The 19,376-nt window shown below is 38.9% G+C and overlaps 1 protein-coding gene across 5 annotated transcripts in view; it reads left to right on the top strand.

Annotated features, from left to right (window-relative positions):
- The window catches only part of slc12a2 (solute carrier family 12 member 2), a 73,715-nt gene that overhangs the window by 11,086 nt on the left and 43,253 nt on the right, over positions 1–19,376 (top strand). The gene's annotated exons all lie outside the window — the stretch shown is intronic.

The raw sequence follows: 19,376 nt of genomic DNA, 5'->3' as shown, positions 1-19,376 counted from the left end.
CAATATGACCCCTGATGTCTGAACGTCAACATCCAGACAGCTGGAGCTGGAATCTAATTTTAGGATATCATTTTAGGAACAGCAGGACGACTTTGAATGCCTCGTAATCCTGTAACGATCAGAGATTTAACACCGGATCCTAAAAATGATCTAATAATCAGAATCCAGAAGCCGAGCGTTAAACGTCGGCTCGCGGCGCTGATGAGGAGTTCATGTGGCTGTGTGTGACGTGTGAGGCAGCTGATTGTTGGCACTTGAAGCTTGCGGTACGACAGCTGTCTGTCTCGGTGTCTGGAGTGACGCATGGCGTCTGCTGCCTGTCACTTTTGCTTTAGGTCAGGAGCAGCGGGCGCAATCGCTGCTCACGTCTACAGAATGTGAGCGTTGCTGTTTAAAGAAAAAAAATCCATGCTGAACAAGTTGGATGTTAATTTTTGTAATGAACATGTGATCTTAAATGGCATGCCAGATTTATTTTGTAATGCAATTCTGAGTTGACTTTTATGGTTTCAATTTCTTCGATTGACATGTTGATCTGTTTCCTGTATTACCCACTCTGCTGTTCGACCGCCTGCCGATAGTGAGACAGTGCGATTTATGCTGCATTCGAACTTGGAATCGTCGTTTTCAACGTCCGTGCGTTCAGGCTACAAAGCGGGAAAACTCCACGAACGCCTCCATGTTCAAATTTTTTTTCCAGGTCGGAAATTCCGAGTTAAAACCTTTTTTTTTTAAAAATCAAATGCATCATTAACCCTTGCTTCATTTCGACCTAAAGAGAGCGATGCAGCAGTGCTTTAATCCTCTTCCCCGCTTTCTCACCTCCTCACTTGCACACTCTGCTCAAACAGATAAGCTTCCGAAGCTTTAACGTTCCTGCTAATACCGCCGTCCTCAATCAACGCATTGTTCTTGTCTAAAGGTCGACCGATTAATCGGTTTTGCCGATTAATCGGTACCAATAATCAATTGCTGGAACTATTGGTTATCCGCAGAAATCCACACCGATAGTTTCCTTGCGGGAACGGCTAGGAACGGTCCGCTGTCATTATATAGTACGAGGGCGGCCTCTAGAGATTAAGTAAAACTATCACTGACAAATTTTGTTGTGTTATTTGAAGTGGGTTTTTTTTTTTTGTTTATTTTGGCGGTCTCTATTTTTATTTGTTATTTAGAGTGTTACTTTTTGGTTCAGTTTGGATGTATACCTTTTTCTTTACTTTAATATTTATTCGTGGTTAATTTTATACGAATATATATATATATATATATATATATATATATATATATATATATATATATATATATATATATATATATATATATATATATATTTTCTTTAAAAAAAAGTACAGTACATTTTCCATGGTATAGTCAGTACTGTTTATTTTTGTAATAAAGTTTACTTTGAGCGTTATGTTTTCATTCAGTATCGGTCAGTTTTGCAAAGTACTAGTTGATTAATTGGTACTCGGCAGGTACTGCCCAACTTGGTTATCAGCATCGGTAAAATCCACTCTCGGTCCACCTCTATACTGGTCATCTTGTAGATTGCTAACTAGCTGAGCTAACAGCAATACCTGTCCGTTATCACTTCTGTTAGAGATTGTTTATTTTATTTTATTAAGCGTCATTGTAACTGCGCCATCATTGACGTCAGAGCAGCTAACAACCACTAACTTCTCACATGAATAAGGAAAATGCAGCACCTACCAACCAATTACCACAGGTTACCAAGCAACCTACCAACCAATTACCACAGGTTACCAAGCAACCTACCAACCAATTACCACAGGCTACCAAGCAACCTACCAACCACGTAACACCAGAATCACTAAGCACATCACAAATATTTCAGTATAAACATAATTTTAGGGTGGCCTTATCTACTTTTGAATGTGATCTTCTCCACCCTGCATGTTTCATGTTAATGATTTTAATAGGCTTACATTGTTGGCTCCACAGCAGTTGTTTTTCTTTCTTAATCTGTTTACTGCATTGCATGAATATTTTGTTAAGATTATGGCTCCATGCCTGGTAGGTTGTTGTTGTTGTTGTGTTGAATTCTACAGGAGTAGTGAAGTCTTCCAGAGGTGAAAAAAGTCATACGCGTTATCATAAACGGAAGCAAGACTATAATCAGTATAGGCTTGTAAGGTTTTATCTCTTTGATGCTAATGTTTCCTGAGTAAATACTGACTGCGGCAGAATGGTTAGTGTGTGAGCCATTGAGCCATTGAGCTCGGGCAACTCAGGAAAGGGCCTGTAAACGAAGCTGATCATAGCCCCACTCCACATGCTTCAGTGTTTATCTTTCCTCACACCCCCATCCACCCACCCACCCCCTACCCTCCAGGCTCATCTCGCCTTTACGAGAGTCAGAAGCAGGAAGGCAGCTGGACACATGCCTCCTCTCACGCCTGCCATGTTTTGAGTGAGATTGAGATTTCACTGCCAGCTGAAGCTGGTATAATGTAAATATTCTGGTGTAATAAAGGGTACTTTTTGAAGACGGATTCTCCATGCTGAACCGTTTCCTAATTCCTTTCTTGTACAGTGAAACGATTTCAGATTCTGCAGTCGAATAAAAAGATAAGTTTGAAAAAAAGAAAGTAATGACAATAAGCGTCATTTATTAATCTTTTAGTAAACCTGTTTTAGAAAATCAGATTGTTCACTAAATCTAAATAAATGTGATTTTAAACCTGTCGGTGTAATCTGTGTAAAAGTTTGTAGTAACTGTAGTTATACAACTTGAACAGTAAAAATGAGAAGGTGTTATATATTTTCCGTAATCCTGCACTGAGGCTGTATAGACGTGTGAGGTACAGTACAGTATTTTTGCTTTATTGTGCAAGATGTAATGCAAAATCGGCGCAAGATAACTATGGCATAAAACAGTCCATACAGAATTTCGTAGCATTATTTATTTATTTATTTATTTTGTGATTGTTGCGGCTAAATATGCCCGATTTTGCCGCAGCTTTATTTCAAACTTTGCGATGCGACTTGTCGGGTTTTTTGCAGGAAACTACTTGAATGATCGAAATCGTGATTGCACGGAATTGTTTTGCACGGTCTTTCGATGTTTGTTGGTAAATGAGACCTTTTAGCTGTACTCATGTCTGAGGGCTTCAACTGAACGCCCGTTGTGATGTCACATGACGCGTCTCGGCCACAAATCTGCGGAAAATCTTCAGAATTGAGAAAAAATTGCAAGCTGCTCCGAATATTGTGGCCTTTGCTTGATTTTTCGTTCATTTCTATCATCGCAAAATCCTGGAGGGACTGATCAAAATAGTAACACAGTAAATGAACTCTTGGTCATATTTAGGTAAGGTGTTTACTTTTGCTGTATTTTTATTCTTTTAAATCGTCACTCATTTATGTCTTAACCATAATTTAGACTTATTTCCTTGTGTAATAAAATATAGTAATTTTTACTTTTCTGTATGTTTCTACAACAGTGTCCCATCATATCCGTATAAAGTCTTATCAGCTACTTAAAAATCTTAGGGAGGTACTTCCTTGAAATTTGAGGCATGTACAATCCAAGCTGAGCACAAAAACAGTCTGTGACCTTGATAAGAGTCATATGTCTGATTAGGAGTTCTGTCAGATGATGATGATGATGATAATAATAATAATGATGATGATGCTTTTCTTACTAGAAGGAAACAAGGTAGTATGTACTGCCCATTCTTTAAGAACGTCTGGTAGTTATTTGAACCCAGTTCAAGCTGAGAGCTTGTTTGAGACCGTGTCTGCTGAAAGGCAGCACTTTATCAATTCCTCCCCTCATTCAGCTCTTGGAAAGGAACTCGTCTGATCTGTTCAGTTTGAGCCCAAATCTCCAGCCTCATGTTACCGAGCGTTTCTTTTGGCATTTGAATCGTTTTGAGTTAGGGGTTTGATCATGGCTCTGCAGCCAGTGATGAGTGAATTCGCAGTAACAATCAGAGGCTTTGTTGCTTTGAGAAGAAGCCAGATTATCTGTAAGAGACGTGAGCTCTTATTACGTGATGTTTCTTTTTTTTTTTTTTTTTTTAAATATTCATTCTTTCATGCTTTTTAAATTGTACTAGCCATATGCTTCAATATATTTATTATCCTAAATAGAAATGCTGTATATTCCAAATGTTAATTTTTTTTTTTTTTTAAATCTTATTTTATACTTTTTAAAAGTGCAGCTTAAAGCTGGACCTATTTGTATACTGTCACAGAATTGTCCAGAGTCGTCAATGTTTTAATACAGATAGCACCCCCCCCACACTGCCTTTTACAGTGCTATAGACATTCACAGCGTGTCAGGTGATTGTTGTTAACAATGATTCTTTCAAAACGTAAACACACTTTCCACAAATAGTCTGGTCGCACGCATGAATGTGTGTTTACATGTGTGCGTCTGCTGCCCTTTTGTTTGCAGTGACCTCAGTGACTGGCCCGATGCTCTCTGTCTTAATTCGTTCACGCTGGATTGTGCTAGCAGCCGTGGGCGAGGCCTGAGAGGTTAGACAGAGGTTTCAGCGCTTTGTGTGTGTGTGGGGTCTGTAGCCAGCTGGGTTACTGCTTTGGATTTTGTGGTTCCGGCTCGTCACAGCCATATGATGCTGTTTTCCCAGTCTTGCTGGTCGAACCACATTTGCCAGGGTTCAGTACCATGTGAGAATAGCGTTCTACAGGTTTTGGCATTCTTTTTAGTTTTGCTTGTTTACTCTCAGGTAGTTAACCTGTTCACAATCGGTACGTTTCCATGGACAACAATAATCCGATATTAACCCGATTAAGATGATACTTTGATTAAGAAACTAGCATGTAAACAGCGATTATTGCTTACCTTAATCCGACTAAAGTCATACTTGAAGTAAACACAAATGGAATTAAGACGTGGAGTATTCCTGTTTTAGTCAGATTATTGTAGTGCATTACAGACATGTGCACACCTTAATCACACTATTAACGTCGTGTGGGAGTTTTCACCGCATTTTGTGTCAGGATATGTGTACACACACGGCAGTGCCCAACCGTCTGACGGCAAACGAGAGCACGGCTGCATCCGAAACCGCGTACTTGCCTACTATATAGTAGGCAAAATACGTGCAGGTAAGTGCACGGTTTCAGCCGCAGCCCGTGGCTTCAAGGAGTCGTCCATTTGCATGTACAGCATGACAAACAATTAACTGCACCTGAAGCTTTAGTAAAATTAAAAATAAAAACAGCCAAAACTGTATGCGGTATCGTAACGAAGACGAACTGTATGTTAATACGTGAAATTCTGGAAGGAAGGGCGTGGCGTGGGGACGTAATGACGTGTGCCATTAATCGCTCTATGTTCTATAACGTGTAAAACAGGAACATGAAAAGAATATCCTAAAAGCAACTCATGTAAACACCTTAATCACATTATTGTCTTATTCAGAATAAGGTCAATAATTAGATCACTGCTGTCCGTGTAAACGTAGTCTATGTAGTAAGTATAATTATACTAGGGATTAACAAATGATGTATTTATTAGCTAGCTGACTGGGCAAGTAAAAACCCTGGTGTTCTACCTATTCGCATGTTATATTAATAATTGTAATATAATTTTAATATAATAACATTGCCAGCTACTTAATTAATTAAATGCATTAATACAGGCAAACTGAATTCCTGGAGAGATGACAATTCTGTCAAACAATGAAAATAATATAGTTACTATAGTAAGTTTGTCAGTGTTTCCACATACCTGCGTGTTCCTGATTCTAAAAAGATCATGTGTCATCCTGACACAACAATGAATTTGCCTAGAGGGAAAAACAAAAACGATCCAGCGTCGCACCTCGGCCGACGTGTGTAGTGCAGCAGGTGGTTGGATTTAAAATGAGTAGTGCGTGTTATAGTTACAGCATGGAGGTGTGTTCCCACTGTGAAGCTCATTACAAGTGTCCGGTTGTTTTTCTTTTTCTTTTCTTTCTCTAGTTGTTGAACTCTGTTTAGTCCAGGCACCCGGGCTAGTGATTCTTCCACTCCTGATCATATGAAGGAAAGCTCTTGTTTTCAGAGTTGTGAGTAAATGTGCATATCTGTATATTGAGATTACTTCTGCATATAATTAGCAGTGGTTTGGCAAGCACAGTATCCGTGACTAGAATTAGCTAGGATCATGCTTTGTTTAGGATTCCGTCCACATTCATCACGAGTGCAGGCGATCGCACGTACGATCTGATACGGCTTGTGCTTTAGGACTGGGAGGGGAACCCGATTGTCGTATGAAAATACAGACATAAAAACTTTGCATAAACCTTGCATAAAAACAGTTTCTAATAAAGTTTTATTGGACCAAACAGCCTGTATTCAGCCCATCTAGAGCATTTGTACTCAGGAATATTCCACTAACAGGTCGTTAACAGATGTGTGAAGTCTTTTGGCCTTTTTTTTTTTTTTCAGAGGCGTGTGGTGTGTTGTTAAATAAACATGCGCAGGAAGAAGGTTTGTTTCCGGAGTACATTGGTGCCACAGATGTCCTCCGCAGATGGAACAAGGAAAATTGCCACGATCGAAGTGATACGGTGAACAGCTCTGCCGTGTACATGCATAACCCTGGACAGAGTTGTGCCGTTTCATTAATGTGCCCTGATGAAACCCAATCAGAGAGCTGAGGACAGAAGCAGCTGACTTCCAAGAGCGTTCCTGTATCGGGTTATCGTGAACAAAGTGTGTTTCAGGAGGCACTGGCTGCTTGTGCAATACTCGATCCAAATTGAATTTTGCAAACAAAAGCCTCTTTATAAGTTTCGAGGGAGGGACGAATCTCCACCTCTACTTCTCTTCAAGGTGAACTATTCACGTAAGCTTGTATGTTTATGAAAATGCGCCGAGGGGCTTCTGTTCGAGGCTGCTGATGGAGTCTGAGAAAGTGCTCTTTTCCTGTTTAGAAACGAGTCTGACTGTCAGTCTGTTACAGTCAGAAATAAAACTCAACCTGGCAGAGCAGCCTCTACAGCCATCCAAACAGGAATGTACAATATTTTTCCATAGTGGTGTTTGGAAGTGCGTGGGCGAAGATGGTGGGATAAATTGCTCTTGGATTAGATGTGTTGTATCAGGCGTGATGAAACATGTCAGAGCAACAAAATCAAAGTTGTCTGTAAGAGCAATGCTTATTATTGGACATCCAGTTTTTTGCCGAAACACGAAATAAACTTTGAGATTTTTTGAGGCTTATGTGAGATTGATTTTTTTCCTTGCTTGTGATTTACCATAAAAAAAAATAATCGAATTAATTCTTCAGAACGGATAGATTAAATACCCCCCCCCCCCCCCACCCAATATTTCAGTGGCATCCCTAATAAATATAGTTAACTGATATTAAATACACTTCTCTAATATTCACAGTAATTAACTCTTAACGTTCATTAATTAATGCCGCACAAGTGTAGACAAGACCATGTGAGATCGGGGAAAGGGGGCGGGGCTTTCAGGAAGTGTCCGTTAATATTGGAAAGCTCAAAACGTCTGCGCAAATCATTCCAGATGCATGTTTTTATTCAGGTGGACCTGACCTTACACACTAAAGCCCTATTCGGACGGGATTACTTTTCAGGACGTATGGCTGTAAATTGTTTCTACGGATGTGTGTGATTTTTTTATTTTTATTTTTTTTTTAATTAACCTCAATTCACATGGGATAAGGGATTTCTGTCGTAATAGCTGAGATGGGCGTGTCTTTGTCGTCTACGTGATGATGACCCATCACGGCAGCCCCGTGCGTCGTACGGAACATGGTGCTGCATCTCAGTTTGCACCGACGAAGCAAAAGAAAAGCCGCAACTGGACGAGAGCAGCAGCGATTTTGTTTAATTTCAGTTTGGGGAGCACGACATTATCAAATGCTGTTGGTACAAATGGTACATAATTGTACATAATTTGGGAGGAGATTTTTCAGGAAGTTTGCGATAAATGTCCTTTTTATGGTGATTGGAGTAAATGTAGAGAAGGAATTGACCACCTAAGAGAAATTAAAAAAAATACAGAGCGTGCATTCAGACGGGATTAGTTTAACCTGGGGTTATTTTTACATGTTGCTTTTTTTATAGAAGGTAAAAAAACACCGTAATCTTCACCGGCACAGGGGAAAATAACCGGCATGACTGAATAGTTTGCACGGGTTAGAATCACAGAGAAGCTCTTGTAATTATTACATTACCCCACCTCACCATATAAAACTAGTCTTGTCTGAATGGCCCTTAATACCCGTTTTAATACTAGCTTGCTACTTTGCTAGTAAGCTTACTATGGATCGGATAATTAGAAATCTGTGTTCCTCAAGAACTCCTCGTCCACATCCACAGCACTGTTCTGCTTGGACTGAATTCAGAAGTGCTGTCCTGCTGTACTGGATTTATGAGCCTTTCTGATGTATTACAGAACTTACAAGCCAGTCACAGCCAGGCGGTCATTATTTTTATATATATATATATATATATATAAATAATGACATAATGACTATATATATATATATATATATATATATATATATATATATATATATATATATATATATATACACACACACACACACACACACACACACACACACACACACACACATATATATATATATATATATATATATATATATATATATATATATATATATATATATATATATATATATATATATTCCCACTCACACTTCTATATACTATTGATGTTTAAAATGACTTTTCTGTTGGATCTTGTAGCTGCAGCTAAAGTAAAACTCGGTCAAGATGGGCATCGAATGGTCATTAGTCAAACTTATTACAACATGTTTACAGGCAGAAAAATCTTTTAACACCCAGCACGTTCGGTACTTATCTGTATGTTTCCTTGGAGTCTAGATAGCAAGAAATGACCTCTAACCAGATACTTCAGTTCTGATATGTTCTGATTATGTAGCATCTCTAAATACACACATCAATACAGGAAGGTTGCTCAAACTTTAAATTATTTGCATAATGATTATGAGAAGTTACGGTATTATCTAGGATATCTGACTTTTTGTACCTTCTTAGCTCAGGTGCCTGGTTAGAGTGTGTGTGAGGTTTAACTATATTAATAATTTAAAAGATAAACTTCTTCTTCAGCCGTCTTCAGTTTCAATTAGTTTTGCATGTTGAGGTGAGGTAATGTACTTATTTCCAGATTATTTCTAAGAGTTAGTCCTGTCCAAATCTGTCCTTTTTTATTTATTTATTTATTAAAACATACTCACAGTACACAGGTCTGGAAAGATAACACAGCAAATTTTACCTTAAAATATAATAAAATGACTAGTTATAAGAACCATGAGGTAAGAGAGAGGTTTTGTGCTTTTTCTTCACTCCAGGAAGTGCTAGTTCTTTCCTCTCGTCTCCTGCCGAAACCAAAACAAATCCATGTAATGGTAAGAGTTTAACAGCGTCTCTGAAACAGTACAAAATATTTGGACAGGAATCTGACAAGTCCTTTTAATCATGGTCTGTTTTATTGTTCTGGGTTTAATATGAGTTTGTTGGAGTTTAATTGTTCTGACTGCTTTGACCAAAATCTGTCTGGAAAAACAGGTTCGCTTCATTAATCTCACTTTTTACTGTTTGTTTTAGAAAAAAAGAAGGTCTGTAGCAGTGTTAGTTTAGTTTATAAGAGTGTTTTAAGCTGATAAAAAAAAAATATGTTGGAAAAGTTTGTTTATAATGAAATATATACTGATAAAGTATATTATATAACACTATTAAGACTATTTATAAGCCACATGGACAGTAATAGATGACCACGTTATACACACATTGTAAAAACACATGTCTCTAAATGGCATTAATCCTGTCTGAGAGATACAGCACAGACAGGAAGTCTCAGCTAAAACTTCATTACTATCAAAAGTAGATTTCTGTTGCAGCAGCTTTGATGTTCGATTGTGGAGTAAAGCTTTTTTTTTTTCTTTCTCTATCCTCTGTAATTGCAGAAAGCTAGAAATTGAAAGCTGGTTTTCTTTTCCTTCTTCCTTTTTTTTCCTTTTTACTTTTACAAATACAAAGCACAAAACTACTTTAAGTTGAAATAAGAGGGAACAGTTTTATTTTTTCAGAAGTAAAAAAATAAAAAAAACCTTGTAAAAATAATTTTACGAGCAGTATTATTGCTGTTCAAATCCACTGTTAATAACAAGACTTTCTCAATTGTTTTGGAGCCAGGGGCCCCTATAGGAGTAATCCACATAGCTTGTCAGCACAGATTCATTTTTATAAATGTTATGAAAGATTATCAATATAGGACTGAATAATAGGCTCAATATTCAAATGTGAGCAACATTTTGTCTATTTTTTAGCGCCATAGAGCATTTTATTCCTTACCGTTCCACTTACAGAACACATTAAGTCCAAGTTGTCCTGATTCATAATAATAATGATAATGAATCTTTATGGTCATGTATACATTACAGCACAGTGAAATTCTTTTCTTCATATACCTGGATGCAGGTGATCTTGTGGAAGCAGAGCTGCTGGTTCTCAGTTCAGTTCAGGGGACCTGGGACAGACAGACAGACAGAGAGCATCATGAAAAGTCTTAGTAAAGTATATTCTATAGTATAGGAAAAATCCATTAGATATTCTAAATGTAAACCATACATACACCATATGGCCAAAAGTATGTGGACACTTGACCATCACACCCATATGTGCTTGTTGAACATCAAATTCCAGATTTAGTCTTCATTTGGGAAGGCTTTCCATTAGATTGTGGAGCGTGGCTGTGGGGATTTTTGTTCCTTCAGCTACACGAGCATTTTTGAGGTCTGGCGCTGATGTTAGGTGAGGAGACTTGTGGTGCAGTCGGTGTTCCAGTTCATCCCAAAGGTGTTCAGTGGGGTTGAGGTCAGGGCTCTCTGCAGGCTACTCGAGTTCTTCCGCTCCAACCGTGGCAAACTATATATCCATGGCGCTCGCAATGTGCACAAGAGTATTGTCATGCTGGAACAGGTTTGGGCCTCTTAGTTCCACTGAAGGGAAGTTATAATGTGACAGCATACAAAGACGTTCTACACAGTTGTGTGCTTCCAACTTTGGCGCAACAGTGAGAGAAAGAACCACGTGTGTGTAATTCTCAGGTGTCCACAAACATTTGGCGTTATATAGTGTATTTTTTGACCATTTAAAAAAACAAAAACAAACAAACAAACAAAAAAAAACAGTTCTAGCATTTTAAAGATTTTATAATCTTTTAAAAAAATTTATAATAGAAAATTTCCATCTTCATACAAATAATTGAATAAATCTACATTGCACAGCTAGCATTGGTATTTTTCCAGTATTTATTAGCCTGTAGGCTAAACTATGAGGACGGTAACCCGCACCCTACCTCAGGACGTCAGGATGCTAAGCGTGTATGCGTACTGTACACTGTGTGCTGTGTAATTCGTACATGGATGACCGTTTTCTCTCACCTTTTATCTTACATGACATACGAACGAATAACTCTGGTGACGAGGCCCATGACTGCCTTTTCTCATGTACAGTATGTATTCACTCATTTATATTATGTAGTGCTTAGGCTACACAATATAAATGTTCTTATAAAAAAAATTTAAAAAAACCTCTCTTGCTCCATTAAATATCCAGAACATTAGTATAATTGTACACATTAAATAATCTACCTAATAAAAAAAAAGTTTGTAAAATAAATCTGCAGTGAGTGGGTCTGTGTCTGAGAACCCCTTCATGAAACAATATTCTTTCCATTTATTATCCTTCATCCTGTGTTTTTAAATGACAAGCAAGACGGTAATGTAAAGATTGAATCCCTGACCATAATTCAGTCGCTTTCACATGTTTGTGGTGCGGAAATGTGTGTGAGGTGATGTTTTCTGCGTTTATCAGCACCTGTCATTTCAAAAGGTATAAGGAAATACAGAGACAGATAAAGAGGGTGAATATCATCAACATGAGTTTAGCAACCAAGTATCCAAGCTGTCAAATACTCACACACAGCCAATTCAATTTATTTGGATAAGAAGGATAGCAACTTTGGTGAAAGTCTCATGCTTTTAGCATTTTGCTAAAAACAATATGGAAGGTTAGCATTCTGTCTGTTAAGGACAGATATCACATTTTATTCTCGTATATTAAAAGCCCAAACGGTTGCTGTTTTGGTTCCTTTATATCACCTCTCAATGAAAACCGACCGAAGCGTGCACCGAATACAGCTGTAATGTGGTGTGTGTGATGGCAGTTTGACTTTTTTTACGACCTTAAATGAACCAAGTAGTAAGTAAACTGCTTTTAAAGGTAATTGGTAACAGTAAGCATTCCATGTTTTGTGAGGGATTTGTAGGCCACAGTGTTATTTAAACAACTTTGAAGATAAATTCGTGCGTAGACTGTAGTAGACGGAAATAAATTCTAATCAGTATTTTGCGAAAAGTCAACAGTCTAATAACCTTAACAAACCTGGCAAGTGCAAACCTACAAGTAGTTTAAGGCAAAAAAGAACATGATCATCAGAGAGCAAGAACATAGTTTGAGTTTTTACTACTGACTGAAGGTGGACCTGAAAAACATAAACACTAGAATAAAAATCTTTCACTTTTCAGAGCTGATGTTTAGGATAATAAAAGTCCCAAATAGTACGTCTGTGTACAATAATCAATGACTACGTTTACATGGACAGCAGTAATCTAATTATTGACCTTATTCTGAATAAGACAATATTGTGATTAAGGTGTTTACATGAGTCTGCTTTTAGAATATCCCTTTCATATTCCTGTTTTACACTTTATAGAAAATAGATCGATTAACGGCACACATCGTTACGTCCCCACGCCACGCCGTCCGACGTTCCCTCCAGAATTTCACGCATCAACATACAGTTGATCTTGGATATGGTACCGTATTTTTAGTTTTACCACAGCGTCAGACGCAGTTAATTATTTGTCATGCTATACGTGCAAATAGACGACCGCTTGAAGCCACGCTTAAATATATGTATTTCACAGACTAAATACTGTAGCAGGTAAGTACGTGGTTTCGGCCGCAGCCATTCTCTCTTGCCATCAGACGGTTGAGCACTGCTGTGTGTGTACGTGTCTTGTCGCAAAATGCGGTGAAAACACCCACACGACGTTAATAGTGTGATTAAGGTGTGTACATGTCTGTAACGCACTTTAATAATGCGACTAAAACAGGAACACTCCACACCTCTTAATTCCATTTGTGTTTACTTCGAGTCTGACTTTAGTCGGATTACGGTCATCAATAATCGCTGTTTACATGCTAGTTTCTCAATCAGAGTGTCGTCTCGATCGGGTTAATCTCGGATTATTGTTGTCCATGTAAACGTACCGATTGTCAAAGTCTTGCTAAATAATGAGATGGATATCAGACAATGGCGCTTTTGTTTCCGTAACTTCATCGATTCAAAAGAATAAGCAAATGATGATGAAAAAAGGACATGTACAATAATGACTAGAATAAAGATTTACCCTCTTCTGAGCTGGTTTATAGTCCCAAATTCTGCATCTGCAGAACCTCAGCAGAAGCAGTAGGTCATCTGGGAATTTCTCATCTATTTTTATTTTATTTTATTTTTCTCCCTCCCTACTGTGTAGTAGGGATATTCAGATGCAGTCAGTATGTCCATACAGTATAATTATTGGCAAGTTATTGCTAAATAGTGAGACCGCTATACGCCAAAAGCTTACTTATATTTAGCTATATAGATGTCAACCGATGCATGGTGGTGGTGTGCGTGTGCTTTTTTTTTTTTTTTTTGTTTTGTTTTTTTTCTTCGTCTGTTGCAGTGTTGAAACCAGAGTTTTCGTTTATTCATCATTTCTATCGCTTTCACAAGATGCGTCAGATAACCTTATGCGTATTTCCTGTGGCATCTCTGCCTGCTGCTTTGCATCCTCTTCATTTGTAGCCTATGCTTTTATGGTCTGCTTGTGCATATTCAATATGATTTGACATTTAACATAGTTTGCAAATGTGGTTAAAACAGCTAGATTTGTTTTTGTCATATCTGCATATGACAAAAATAGCACATTGCGATACTCATTATATATCATAGTATATCGGTTATAGTATATACAACTTACAGAAAAATGGCAAAACAAAAACTAATTTTGTAATTAAAAAAAAAAAAAATCTCAGAAAAGATCACAATATCGATTGTATTATATTGTCATGTTGCTCAGCCTTACAGAGTTGTGCTGTTTACAGAGCCAGATTATTTTATTTTGTCTTCCTTGGAGCATGTTTCAGTGGTCAGTGTAAGCATGTTAATTCCATTTAAGATGAAGTGTTTCATTTATTTATTTATTTATTTGATCTATTCCAGCTACTACTCGTTACGCGACGAGACAAACGAGGTGTATAATATGAGAGCGAACACAGGCATGGTTGCAGCTTGACTTGTATGTTCTGTGCTCATCGATAATTCACAGCATTCATTTAGAACAGGATGCACCGTTCATTATGTTTGTAAGGCAGTGCGTAATGGAAGGAGTGCAGATCAGTTGTCCTGCTGAACACCTTGTGTTCACCACCGTGAATCTGTTCCGTTTCAGTCCTCAGGCTTTGTTTCGTCTCCGCTATAGTATGTGCGAGTCCGAGTACCGCTTGTGCTTATGCTTGTTAGCACTTGGCGTGATCGCTGAAATGCCTGGCTGTGGTGGCGGTTGCTGGTAGAATATGCTGGACTGGAGTTGTGTAACGTGTGAAAAATGTGTAAACGCTGTGATTTACACTATGGTGTATTTGTAGAGTATAATAAATCTGTTCCACCGTGGTGAGATTTGGACCATTCTCTCACTCCAAGAACCACTAAAATGGACAGAGAAGGAAGGTACGTTTTAGGCGTATGTCTGGACTGTGCTACAAGACGACGGCTGGTATACAGTAAATGAGCCTGCGGGGATAAACTTCCTGCCTTAGAAAGATAAAAAGACCTCTGTATAAAGTCTACGTCCACGTTTAATCCGGATAAAAACGAAAACACAGCTTTATCTGTACGTTTTGGACTTCAGTCCACACTGAAACCGCGTTGTTTTTTGTTTTTGTTTTTTTTGTCTAGTGAAAACGGAGCTTTTCGAAAATGAAGTGGACGAATTTGAAAACGCTGCTTTGGCCTTGTAGTGTGGACCGAGGAAGCCATTAAAAAACGACGGCGTATTCTTAGTCCTGTGACGCAGTCAACTAAAAACAAGCAAGACGGTGGGCCATGTTGCACTGCAGTTGTCGTGCCTGCTATCCTGTCTGATGGCTCTGTTAAAGATTTGTCGCTCTGTACAACCTTCAGATTCACTTTGAAACAAACGTCTGACGGGAGTGAAGCAGGCCAAAGCTTCTTACGTGTTTACGCATGCACAGTACAGGGATGTAAGAAGTCTAAAAGTAGATAAACTAAGCACTCATTGTGTGAAGTAGAAATGACACAAAATGACAGGTTTAGTAGTGTTTTTTGTTTTTTTTTTGGTTTGAATTAAAACCGCTTTCCTGTTTGCCTTACTGGATATGTGAAAACATGCCAAATGGAACAATTAGAAATCATGAATGAAGCTGCTTAACTGCCTTAGGGGTGCGTGTGTGTTTCGTTTGCCCCACATTCTTATTATGCAATCAGTGAGACCTCGTGATTTAATGCACTGCTCAGCCCTACTAGTTTTATTGTTGAGCTGTTGCTAGATTTTAGTCATACCCCTCGCATCTAATATCACACCCAGCCGTTACTGAGATTTATACAGTCTTTACTGATGCGGAAAATATGAAGGACCCCAGATATAGTGCGCATACTGTATATTACATGTTTTTGTCCTTCATTATACTCCAGGCATCACCACTTACACTACAAGGTTTACGGGGAATAAAAATCGGAATGATACTAGTTTAAGACCCGGTTTAAATTAGGACTAACTTTGTACGGCAGCATGAACATCAGTGTGAATATGCTCTAGCGTGGGCCAGGTATTGCGGAAGAGGTCCAAGCATTCACAAAGGCGTGCTTGTGCTGGGTTTTTTTTATTTGTTTGTTTGTTTGTTTTGTTTTGGGGTTTTATCCCACTTTTTTCTGCGCATACGTAAATTCTATTCCCAATGTGAGATGTCTAGCCTTCTCTAATTAACTGCTACTTCATCCCTGGAAGACGACCAAATCCCCAGTCTGCTTATTTTAACTAGACATTTTGTAGTCGGTTGCAACCTTAAGTTGTCAACGTTTCACCTTCAGATCTTACCAAGTCTTATACCCATGCTCTAAACTACTGCTTTCCCTTCCTCACCTGGTGCCACGGCGTGATGTTGACGAGCTCCAAAACCATAACAAAGCAGCTCTTTCTTCCTGCTTCCCTCCCTCCTTAATAGCCTGGTGTCCCTGGTGTAAGGGGAGCTTGGCAGGGCTGTTAATGATGTTATGCATGCAGGTACAGAGCGCATGTAGACAGATGGCTTAAGCGACGATGCACCCCAGTGCCCCAGCCACAAGCTGGAGCACATGCCAAAGACGCCGTGTGTGTTTTTATAATTCATACGGCTTTTGTTTCCACAACTTCTCTGGTGATTATTTGATTACAGAAATCTCCAAAAAATCATTGCTCTGCTGCTGCATTTCGTATGTACTTTACATACACCGCACACAATTGACACTGGATATCAGCACAGGCTCACCTGAACTGGACAGATGAACACTGGAAAACCATCACCTGGTCTTTATTCAATCTTCAGCTGTCCAGGTTTGATGAACCTGTGCCCATAGCAGCCTCAGGTTCCTGTATGATTCCTGACAGAAGTGGAACCTGCTGTTGTAGTCTATCTGTCGTAACGTTTATTTCAATGTATTGTTCGTTCTGAGATGCTTTTCTGCTCACAACGGTCGTAGAGAGCGGTTATTTGAGTTAGCGTAGCCTTCCTGTCAGTTCAAACCAGTCTGACCAGTCTCCTCTGACATCTTTTGTTAATGAGTTGTTTCTTCCCACAGAACTCCTGCTCTCTGGAGCTCTCTTTTTTTGTTATTCCCTTAAAGGTCTGTGGTGTGTGTGTGTGTGAGAGAGTGAAAATCCCAGGAGATGAGCATCTTCTGAAATACTGAAACCAGCCAATCTGGCACCAACAACAATGCCACGGTCAAAGTCATGAGATCTTGCAGTGAATCACGTTTCTAATTCTGATTTGTAGCCAAGACCAGAACACATGACCTCAGTTCTCGATTGGTTCAATGAACTTGGACCAGCATTTTAAGGCTAGGAACACTATCATTTTATCATTTTTCACCCAGATAATCAGTCCCTAGGACTTGGAAGTGAAGGTTTTCTAGCTGTTTTGTCTACCTAAACCCAGATCGGATGTGTTTGTATAGATCCGCTAGCTGTGTTTTGTCCTGCTGCTTTTTCCCAAATGCGAACACTGACCTTTTGAGATTAATCGCAAAAGATGAATACGTTTGATTTGCAGGACATAAAATGAAAAGAGCAGTTTGATGAACGAAAAGTAAAAGTCAGGTTGATCTTTTTGGTCATGTAAGGTCAGTTGGATTGAACATGTTCGGTGTGAGATCGATATTAGAAAATAAAAATTGATGTCCTGTTTGTGCCGCCAGTTAATCTCGCATGCAGTGATCTGTGCAGCAGCTTGGGCAGGATCTAAATTCCTCGACAAGAAATAAAAATGGACAGATTTGGATGGAAAAGTGAAACATGAACCTCCAAGCAAAGAAGAGTTACCAAGAGATGATCTGGTGCTTTGTTTTTTTTTTGTTTTTTCGTATTGATGTCTGAGGTTTTTGGGAATTGTCGCATCCTGCATATAGATAAGAACTACTGTATCCCCGATTTATATCATAAAATCACTGAAGAGACCATCAAAATGTCTAGAATAACAAGGCTTTCTCAACACCCAGCTAACAGCCAAACCCAATAAGTGCATATCTTTACCAAGGTCAATCCATATCTGCAATAAATAGCACGTGTCATCACTGTAATGGTGGTCTGGGAGTCTGATGAGAATTCCTGCCAGTTGGCTTGCCAACTTCCTTTAAATGAATCCGTGTGGACGGAAAAGAGCTGCTCTTTTGATCGTATACTTTTGGACCAGTGCTTATGTTGCACTCTAGTTTGTCCTTTACGCCACACAAGGGTATTGAACCATGGCAACAAATGCCAATACATCCTCAAGGCTACTGTGGCACTAATCAGTAGTGATGTTTCCATCCACGTCTTTTTCTTATGCAAATGTAAAAATATTGACTTGACACAAATTGCTGAATGGACTAAAATGGACCTGCCATTCGTGGAAACGATGTAATGACGAATTTCCGTTCCGATTGCTTGCTTGTTGAAAGTAGCTGTGTGCGTTGGTGGGCCTTGTAAGTCAGCGCCTATCGCACGAGAAGCCTTGTTGTGTTTAAGCGCTCCTTGTTTTGGCTTGTTGTCCAAGGTTTATACGAGACGGCGAGACAAACTCAATTTTACAGGGTATGATTGCAAAAGAGGCATACCTTCTGTATGGTTGCCATGAGACAGTTTTATGAGGCGTACAGGACCATCATCACTTACATACAGTCGTGCTCCCAGAGGGACTGGCAGCTCAGCTGCCGACGTCAGAGCATTGTCCCTACACAGGAGGGATCCTTCCTGTGTTTGACCTTCTGCAGATCCATGGACAGATAACCTTGCCTGTGTGTGTGTGTGTGTGTGTGTGTGTGTGTGTTTGACTCTGACAAAGAAAGAAGGACGGAAGTTGCAATGGGTGGAAGGACTGAACGAGACTGAGGAAGCTGTGAGAGAATGAGAAGAATTTCGGAGTTATTTTGAGAATTAGTTTGACAGCAGTGCTTTTATTAAGGGCCATATTTAAACACACACTAAGCCTGATTTTGGTGTGAGCTGAATTCCTGTGTCAGTGGGGTTCCACCATTTTAAAAGACCTTTTAGTCTAAGAGTAGTCTTAATCTGATCTGGAAAATACGTTGTATATGAGTAAGGTTCTGTCTGCTGTGATATAATGTTCATTTGAATCATTTTTATTATTAATGTTAATTTTACTCACTCATTTGGCCAATGAGGACGGTTGTTATTGTTTGTATCTGAATGTGATTTTTTTTTTTTTTTTTTTTTTTTTCTCATGACCTTACTTGATGCGATTTGTCACAATATAAACAAATTAGTAATTTAAACCACTGTGACCCTGAGAAGGATAAAGCAGTTCATGAAGATGAATAAACAGTAAACGCGTCACTCAGCGCAGCACGAGCACCACATCCACCCTCACGGTAATAAACGTGGCCTTTTCTTTCCTGCAACTTTTTTGGTCGGGTCTCGCAGGTTCCAGTCCTAATGCACACCAACACTCTGCTTGAGCATACCACCTTTACTACCTTGAATTCAT

The sequence above is a fragment of the Ictalurus punctatus genome, chromosome 16, assembly GCF_001660625.3.
Source record: "Ictalurus punctatus breed USDA103 chromosome 16, Coco_2.0, whole genome shotgun sequence".
Lineage (NCBI taxonomy): Eukaryota > Metazoa > Chordata > Actinopteri > Siluriformes > Ictaluridae > Ictalurus > Ictalurus punctatus.
The sequence above is the reverse complement of the archived record's forward strand: the minus strand, read 5'-3'. Positions and strand labels throughout refer to the sequence as shown.